Source organism: Mchenga conophoros, linkage group LG7 (genome assembly GCF_057382185.1).
Source record: "Mchenga conophoros isolate Kocher_MC1m ecotype Shallow Benthic linkage group LG7, M_conophoros_male_GT1.1, whole genome shotgun sequence".
In the NCBI taxonomy this organism is placed as follows: domain Eukaryota; kingdom Metazoa; phylum Chordata; class Actinopteri; order Cichliformes; family Cichlidae; genus Mchenga; species Mchenga conophoros.
Genome location: NC_140532.1, coordinates 44,759,519 through 44,769,439, shown reverse-complemented (window position 1 = coordinate 44,769,439; position 9,921 = coordinate 44,759,519). Strand labels below are relative to the sequence as shown.

Sequence of the window (9,921 nt, the reverse complement as noted above, 5' to 3'; positions counted from 1 at the left end):
TTTGTCCCTTCGCTGCTGCAGATATCTTCGACAAGGTCAATTTTCTCTCAGGAACAACAACCCATCTGAATGTTTATGTGCGGTAAGTGATCATCTTCACTATTAACGTGCTTTGGGTTGTGCAAGCCCTTAAGCAATAAGTCTCTTATTGGCTTGTTACAGAGAGTTATTAGGTTTGCCCCGCGGCCCCCGCTGGTATTTAATTACCCTTGCACTCTCTCCTTTTCATCACGACGTGGATGATGGCTGCCATTGCCAGTAGGTGAAAGAGGAGACTTCACCAGACCTTAATTAGTTCATTTGCCTCTGCCTGCCAGGCACAGATGGAGCTCTTTATTACTGTCACTGCCAGGCTCATTCTGCTATGATGATGAGTGTCTTAAGAGGAAGAGCTTGACATCCTAAAATGACACGATGACATGGCCAAAACAGAATCGGTTCAACAAACTAACCAAAAGCAGTTCTATTTTAGCCAGTTCATCATGGAGCAAGCCTACCATATTATAGTCTCATCCCTATGAGATCACAGTGTAAAGATAAAATCTAACCACCTATAAGGTTTCACTTTAGTCTTTCTGTTTATTCTTCAATAAGGCCTTTTTGTTTGGGGTGTGCTTGCAGTTTCATGCCTTTAATAATTGTATGTCTGTTTATTTAATCAGGTAAAAATCTCACCCAGACTGAAACGCTTTATTTAAAGTGAGAAGGCAGCAGAGATTTTAATAAATATAACTAAATAAACAAATACAACTGGCACACATGACAGCTTTATTTGTTAATTTTATAAGAAAGTGAACAAAACAACAAAAGCATACATTATAACATAACTGTTTTCCTCCTTTAAAACAGGCATAAACTCCCTCAGACAAACCACTTCTCCTTCCATAGAAAAAGGGGCAACATATTTAAAAACTTATTTTTCCTTATTCTGATTCTGTGGTATATAAAAAACAACCAATGGGAAAGTATGTGGACATAGAGGGATGAGTGTACAGAGAACAGTGATGTACATGATTGATGCTATCCAGCCTCTTTAGTTTAGATGCTGTGATTTCAGCAGATGTCTGTATGGTTACAAACATTAGAATACTGTACATAGATACATATTTGTATATTTTTGTCCCAAGTAGTTCTTAACATCATCATTATCTTGGCGCCAACACATAAAAATACAACATCAGTATACAATCCTTTATGGGGTTAATGTCACACTTCCCTATTGCCTATACAGAAACCAGTCAATTTCATTGGTCAGACTGGGTGATCTGGATTAAATCAAAAGAAAAGAAATCATTCTAACTACAATGACAGTGATAATTTTAGCAGTAAATAGAAAAGGATAAATGAAGGTAGAACAAAACAAAACAAAATTTCCATCAGGAACAATTAGGTTTTTTTTTAAAAAGATATTAAAGGGGAGTCTGTGTAATTAAATTCATATTAATTCATCTTTAGTCCTGACATGAGTCATTATTCAGTGAAATGGTTCATAATGCATCCAGTCTTGGGATAACTCAAGAATATTCTGGTAAGATAGATTTAAGTGATCATCCACAATATTAATAATGTGCAGATCTCTTCTGTATCTTGACTCTGACCAGTTTGGGCATTGACACAGGATCTCTGTGGGTGTCTTTCACCAGGGGCTAATTTTACCAAAATAGACTTTGACTATGGTGCAAATAAACCAAAATAGTCATGTGTCTAAATTAATCCATTGCGCTGACTTTCTCGAGCAAGACTGGTACACTGTTTTTGTTGCACAGACTTACTTCAGAGAAGAAATCTAGCAGCTAACCACTCAGCTATGTTTACTGCGGCAGGAAATGTTTGTCTTTTGGAAGAATTCAACAGTTTAAAGGTCCTTTTAGATGCTGCCTTATTTCCCAGCAGGTCACCCCCGCGGATGGATCCACGTATTTGATTTGACACCGGTTTTAACCCTCCCATTTATCTGTGTTCGGGACTGGCACAAGGAGTCCACCAGCTTGTAACCCCCTCCTGGATGAATTCAGCAGTAGACAGTAGTAAACAAAGAGTGTAACCATGAAAAGGATAAGAACAAGTAATGACAGCAACAGTAAACAGTGCAGGAAACTTCCTGTTACATAAAATCTCAGCGCAGTGCAAACCTGTAGCAAAGCTTTGATGCTGTGGTTTGCTAATGGAGGTGGGCAGACTACTTCTGTCATTTACTTAGTGAGCTTAAGGATAGCTTTAGTGGGCAAACAACAACACCTGACAATAAAATGTACTTTTCAAAACTGCTGTATTTTTTCACTGAGTTACCACTGTCTCTGAAACATCTTTCTCTTCTTGCTCTTGCCGGGAGTCACATATTTTGACTCTCGTTTTCTGCTTTTAGGTTTTAGAGTCACATCAGACATCGGTCTTAGGCTTGAGTTAGGTAAGGGTTGGGAAGGGTGTGTGGGGGTGGTGGGGTGGTGGGGTGGGGGTTCTACCCCTCTCACTAGCTTAGGTCCTTCTCATGAATACTTGATTGAGTTGGGATCTGTTGGAGTTTGGCAGCTGGATAAATTCTTTGAGCCATTAGTAAACGTTTCGTGGTGCTCTATCTTACTGGTGGAGGCCATATGGAGATGTGCTTTGCCTCCAACAATGTTTAGTAGAGTGTTTTTTAAATCTGTCAAAGGCTCTTATAAAGTAGGCAAATATACACTATATCCAGACTGCTAGATTATAGAAAATAAGATAAGATAAGATAACCTTTATTAGTCCCACACGTGGGAAATTTGTTTTGTCACAGCAGGAAGTGGACAGTGCAAAAGTTATGACGCAAAAATTAGAATACAATAAGAATAAATACAGTACACAAATGGTTCATGAATAGAGTAATGTACATCTACTCTATACTTATGCTCTCTTAAGAAAGCACGCTGGTGGTGGATAATGGGTTAGGATTTCTGGATGATCCTTTTGCAAGCAGTTAAGGGGCCAACTTCAGGATCAGGATCCCATGTTTAGCTACAGAGGAACATCGTTTGCGTCTTTAGCACGAACTAAAAGTGGATTTTCAATTTAGCGGCCTGTGATTAACTAGAAAACTATTTCCCATCTATAAATTCACTGCTCAAAACAGGGACATCAGTTGGCATGGTAACCTCATTTCCCATCTGCAGGCCTCATTCATACTGAAAAATGACACTCCGGCAGCTCTCAAGAAACAATTCAATATTCCTGCCGTAACAGCAGGTCAGAGTATGTCTTCTCTAAATCTTGGTCATGGTGTATATCTTTCTTAGGAAATAACAAATGGCATGTTTAGAAAGGCTTTAATTTGCAGTGAATATGATTTCAATTGATTGATTAGTGTATACAGTGCTGAGTGCAGGAGTGTGTTAAGTATTGACAAATTTATATCTAGAATGGTCTTTGGCATCTTATTCGACTTCTGGAAATGAAAACACTGAAAACTCTGTGTTGGATCATGGCAGACTTTGACATATTGGGTAAAATACTTGCAGAAAGTCAGTTCCTTAAAGCTTGCTGGAAACGCATACAAGGAAATTGGGTAGCCTTTATTAACGTTAGATCTCATTTTCAGATAAATGGATGTGTAAATATAACAAGCTGTGGTTTTACTGGAGCTTAAGATCAGGACTATTTCTTGGCCAGTTGCAGTGACTTTCTGTAGTCTTTAGAGGCCATTAGAAGTTACTGGCAGCAATCAAAGACATTCGGAAACTGTTGACTCATATAGGATGGGGTGTCATATATTATAAATGTTGTTAATACAAACAAATGTATAAAGAAACCGTTTTAAATAGCTCTGTATAGCATTATTATCTCTTTGACTTTCAGTTTCAGTCTACTGACCTTGAAGAAGAGATCAGAGGTCAAATGTGACAGGATTTGGTGGTGGTAATAATATAAAAAGTATGACTGTACCCAACAGCCACTTAGTTAATATATTGTATGTTCACACTACAGTTACAACAAGTTACAAAACAACAATGTCTCTAAATAGTTGCTAAAGTTTTCCTCAAGTAATCTTCAAAATCGTTCCTGGGCTTGTATACATGAAAGTGTAATGCTTGTCATGGTGACAAGCAGTGGCACGCTTCTGCAGTGGTTAGCATTGATGACTCACAAAAAGAAGGTCCTCGATTTGAATCCACCAACTTGCTTGGCATCTCTGTGAAATCTGGATGTTCTCGGGTTGGTTATTCTAAATTGGCCACAGGTGTAAGTGCTCTGTTATCCCTGCAATAGACTGGTGAACTGTACAAGATGCAATCCCGGGACAACTAGGATAGGCTCCAGCACCCTCCATGACCCCATATTTGATAAGCAAATAAGAAAATGAATGGAAAAGAAAAGAATTTGAAATGTTCGTGACATTGTAGATTCATATTGCCAGCTTGTGCACAAAGATTAGAGTGTGTTCTTGTAGGCATTACTGACTCCGATCAAAATGCATCTGTTTAAAAGAGGCAAGCCTTTCAAGCCTCTTAATATAACGTACTGCACGAATACAACAGATGGAGAAGATAGAACTTTACTCTCAGTAGATGTAGAAAAGGATACTGTAGATAGCCCTGCTTGATGCTCTGAATAACAATGTTATTTCAGCATTTAATATTAGTAGCTTAGTAGCTTTGCCACCCTTATTGTTTAAACTAACCACAGAACCCATTGTTATGTTGCTGTGGCACACAAGAATATTTCTGGTACACACACGAATATCTTTGCTGTTAAGACTGGTCAGATGCACACATTGCATAGCTCCATTTGAAGATGCTGTTCGAGGTATTCTTGAGGTATAATTACAACTTCCAGATTATTTTCATTTTTCTAAATTTTCTTTCATTTTGTTAAACAAATAAAAGGGGCAGCTCCGTTGCTTACGTTTCCATATTTAAACATATTTACCTGTTTAGCATTTGTAAAATTATTGAAAAAAGTTATGATCCTACCTTTGAGCTTATAAATTAGAAGAAAGATTAATAGTACCTGAAATTAATACCCCTCCAAAATTGTTGTACCTGGTCCAAATCTTTGCTCTTGCCATTTTCCTCCTTTACTACATTTTTGGCATTTGTGTGACAATTTTATTGTGAAATGATAGATGAAACAGGCTACAACTAACATTGCTATACCTGGCAAATTACATTGTTTTTCAGTGGTACTATTGGGCTGCACAGCTGCAGACTATAATGTATTACTTCTCCCTAAAGCCAACCCAGCATGGGTCGACACTGAATCATCTTAACTTATTCCTGAACTAAGACTAAGACACATGTACTCTGCAAATATTAAAAAGCTGAGAGAGGAAACACCTGATCCATTAGATATTGATACTATTATAATCTGGTGTACCATTTCTTCAGTTTCTGGTTATAGCCTAGCATGGGATAATAATGACTTTAAACCTGGAAAAATGGACGAAGGCATCTACCTGTAGCCCACCAACAGATGGTATATTTCAAAATGATAACTTAATCATCACCTAGATTACTGCTTGCGACAGGCACCACTTGTGGGGGCTCTGAGCCCTTGCAGGTGGGATGCAGACAATGAGGTGAAAAACATGACGTGAAGTAAACCAACAATTGCCTTTACTGACAGCTCCATCCATCCATCTATCCAGCCAACCAAAATTGTAAACGTAGAAAAGTACAAAAAGCAGAATTCCAGAATGAGGAGATTGACACATGAAAAACAACTGAGAGGATTCATTAGCAGGATCTAACAAAGGAAAAGGGAAGGAGAGGACTGTAGATACACAAAGGACTAATTTAAAGCATGACCAAAACATTAACACTTAAGACATGAAAGCTAGAAAGTTAAGATCACAGGAATGCTCATTGCATTGCTTCTTGTTCTTTGCTAGCTTCAACAAAAATATTGTAGTTTTGGAACAACTTTAAATATCCTCTGAAGTATACATGTAATGTGACAAGATAATGACTTTAATGTGCACAATTTTTGTTTAACTTTATTCTTTTTTTTCTTGTGTGGGTGTGCTAGTTTAGTCTTTAATTCAGTGTTACTTGCTATAACCCCAAATCAAACAACAATCTCTTTATACTCTGGTGAACAGCAGAAAAAAAACAATTTGATTTTTAATGCATTATGGCACCAATTCAAAGCAACAGGGGTCTTAAGGTGATTTATATTACAAGCAAAAGACCTTTCAGTATTAGAGAGATGACCCCCAACAATTAGACAACCTTATTTGAGCAAGCTCCAGGTAACACTGGGAAAGAATTCCCTTTAACAGAAGAGAACATAAAGAGACAAGGACAAAGCACAGACTATGGAAGAAAGAGGAACATTTTTAATGACATGCAGATGTGGTCTATAATTCACAGGAGAAGAGGTACTCGTTGCATCATGGGGGGTAGCCAAGCCTATAACTGTTTCTTTAAAATGCCTTGTTCACTCATCAGAGACACTTACGGTGAAACACTCCTGACATTTTCCTCGCCACATTACAAAAAAGACGTGGTAATAAAAACATTTAAAATCCCTCCTTCCTGTATGTTGCAGTGAGCAGTGAAAAAGTGACACTGAGCCATGATGTGCAATTCCAAGGCCCTGAAAGTGAGACAGCTAAATAATATTAAACTCCTACTTTAATCCCTTACACATGTACATTTCCTACTATGTTATATCACTGTAAAAGGCTTATATTGTTTGACACAATCTCTAGATACTTCAAACAAGCACACTTGCATAGACACATAAAAATGCACAGGTACATTTACCTCCCCTCTATAATGCAATCACCTCATGCAGTCATGTCATTAGACTTACAGCATGTTCATTGTGGCAGCCACTGGGCACTATGATTAGATTTAGGCTGGGTGAGTAGTCAAGCATTGATTGTCATTTCTATCTGAATATGTCATATACCTCATGTCCTTAAGGGTAACAAGACACAAGGCTATTATACTGATAAATGCTCTAATTTTAAATGTGTACCTCAGGGAGCAAAATGTATAACATAAAGCAGAAACACAGTCTGGCACACACTGTTATTCCACTTCCTACAACATCTATATTTGCATTTCAAGATCTAGATTAACTGGTTTCAAATAAACTTACAGTTCTGCTGGTGTTGAATTACTGCAATAACGATGGCTCCATTCAGCGCAGTAAACTGTGTTAATCCCAGCTTTTTAAATGTAGCTATTGGCAGCATTTTAGGAGAAGAATGCACCACTCGAGTGCTACCTTTCAACGTTTCCGATCCAGCAGTCATAGCGAACTAAAATCTTCTTACACTGACAAATACAACTGGTATTAAAAAAAACAAAAACAAAACAAAAAGTAAATTCCTCCTCACTAACAGTTAAAAAAATATGAGCCATCAGTCCAGACAGTCCCAGTGAAAATGCAAAATAACTCAGCTGTGAGAGTCCAGACGCTTTTCTGTCCAAGCTCCTGAGACAACTCAGCTGTAGTTGTCTCAACCTTTGTTGTAGTAGTAGTAGCAATAGTAGTAAAATTAGTTTGCTAATGCTTCAGGTACATTAATCTGATTATTTGCATTGGAAATGTATTCCTGTGCATTTTAAATTCGCCTTCTTTGATGTGTTGTAGATTGTCATGAGCTTATGTTGAAAACAGGCTTTTATCTCTGAACTGATGAGTCCTGACTTTTTTAAAGGTTACAGTTTGTGATATTCTCCCATATTTTACAGTGTATCTGTTGTCTCTCAGTCATTACCTGACAGTGTTAAGTAAAGGGTATTTTCTGTTTACCTTAAAGTTACCGAACAGTTTCAGATGTATAAAAGATGCATTCAGATGCATTCATTAGAAAATCCCCTACACCATAAAGTAGTTTCGTCTTATTCAAATAGCCTACAATAGCTTTACAAACTAACAACAATAATGACAGCACAATGACTTTGTAATAATAAGCTCATTATACACTCACAGATACATTACAGTTGTCTTCATGTTACTTTAGCAAGGCTGAATGTGTTCTGGGTTTGTGATAGTCTAGCTGAAGAAAATAGTGTGTGTGTGTGTGTGTGTGTGTGTGTGTGTGTGTGTGTGTGTGTGTGTGTGTGTGTGTGTGAGAGAGAGAGAGAGAGAGAGAGACACGGAGAGAGAATGTGAGATGCTGTATTTGCTCCAGTACAACATGTTGGTAAGTACAAAATAGTGCCTACCATAGGGTTGTTTCACCTGTGACTTTTAAATGATGCCCAGATGATACCAAGGAGCATAAAGTGTGTCTGGAAAGTATCCCCCACACTATTACACCACCAACAGCAGCTTGAACTATTAATTCAAAGCAGGATGGATTCATGCTTTCATGTTGTCCACGTCAAATTCTGCCCCTTCCATCTAAATGTTACGGCAGAAATTGAGACCATGCAACATTTTACCGGTCTTCTACTGACAGGAGTGGCACCCCGTGTGGTCTTCTCCTTCAAGGTTTGATGCATTGTGATTTCAGCGCTGGTCTTTTGCATATGCCGTGGTTGTAACAAGTGGATGTTTGAGTTATTATTGCCTTCCTACCAGCTTGAATCAGTCTTTTCTTTGACTTGTAATGTCAAAAGGCATTTTCATCCAGAGAACTGCCACATAGGAATACCACAGGATAGTTTCTCTTTTTCAGACTATTCTCTGTAAACCCTAGTGATAGCTGCAGGTTGTTAGTTTCTAAACCACCACCATATAGATGACCCGTGAATAACAATCTAGGTGTATAATATATAGCTTTTGGACAGAGGACACCTACTTGCAGTTCTCCTCCTGAACACCTAATCTAATAAAGGGTTGATTAAGCACTGCTAACTGGATAAGCTGCAGAAAAAACCCGTCTGGAATCATGGTGTGTAGCTCTCTTGATCGATCAGATGTGCTTGTGTAAAGACCGAAAACTTACATTTGTTCTGGGCCAACACACGGGACGCTCTTCCCCTTTAAATCTTTCCGCTAAACGGGAACGTGCTTCCTTTGACTGGTTTGGGATCGCGACAGCGGCCGCCCTCTCTCGCGCACGATTGGCCGAGCCGTGGGAATATTCAAATGAAGCTTTGATTGATTGGCCCGGAGCCGGTTTCAACAGTGCAGAGGACTCATTTTCATTCCGACATCACTCTCCGTGGTTCACACGGCTCGGTTAGGCTTGCTGACATGATACGCAAGCGATGGCAAGGAAAACCTAATCGGTGAAATTATCTCCCACACCAGCGGCGAATATGTCGAGGAAGTGCAGTTAACGGAGCCAGCTTTATCAATGGATATTCCTCCCGGGGTTTCAGGCGCTCATCGCGAATTCTGTGGCGAGATTGCTTTTGCAGAGGAAATACGCCTTCCGAGCAGGAGAACAACCAATCAGCCGTGGCGAACCAAAGATAAACAAGCCTTATGATAAGACAAAACTCTGTAAGACATCGATCACGTTTCCCCTTTTTCCTCTATAATAATGTTTCATCTCCTCTGTGGGGACTCCTGTGAAATGTTTGTTTTTTAGTTTTTTTCAGTAATTTAGTTTGCCATGCATTTGTGCCAGTCAGACTGCCTCTACTCTAATTATGTCTGTGTGTGTGTGTGTGTGTGTGTGTGTGTGTAGTATTTAACAATAACGGAGTGAGAAAGGAAATAAGGTTCGTACGGGCGCTTCAGCGTGTAATGCCAGCATTGATTTTAGGTTGACAGCGCTGAATTGGTGAAAGATGCCCAGTGCGCACTAATAGGATAGGAGCGTCTCGCCCTTACTGTATATCATTATAGCTGTGTATCATATCTATTGGCCAGTGTGCATTCATCAGAGCGGAGGTCGCTCATTTGTTTTCGTCTTAAACAATAATATATAGTATTTACTAGCTCCAACATGTATTTAACGAGTAATTGTAGAAAATATAGGAGGCACGTGATTTTTATTTTATTTCAAGACACAAAACATTTTTAAATTTTTAGTCTTTTTTTCCT

General features: G+C 38.7%; 1 protein-coding gene across 4 annotated transcripts in view; it reads left to right on the top strand.

Moving 5' to 3' along the window:
* Positions 1–30: 30 nt before the first annotated feature.
* Positions 31–9,921, top strand: part of LOC146570851 (protein FAM222A-like) — a 33,425-nt gene continuing 23,534 nt past the window's right edge. For 2 of the 4 annotated variants that reach the window (XM_085279586.1, XM_085279585.1), the window contains exon 1: positions 9,071–9,375. The gene's annotated coding sequence lies outside the window, so the exon portion shown is untranslated. Of the gene's footprint in view, positions 83–9,070; positions 9,376–9,921 lie in introns of those variants that run through there. The other 2 variants (XM_085279587.1, XM_085279588.1) reach the window with 2 other exon arrangements.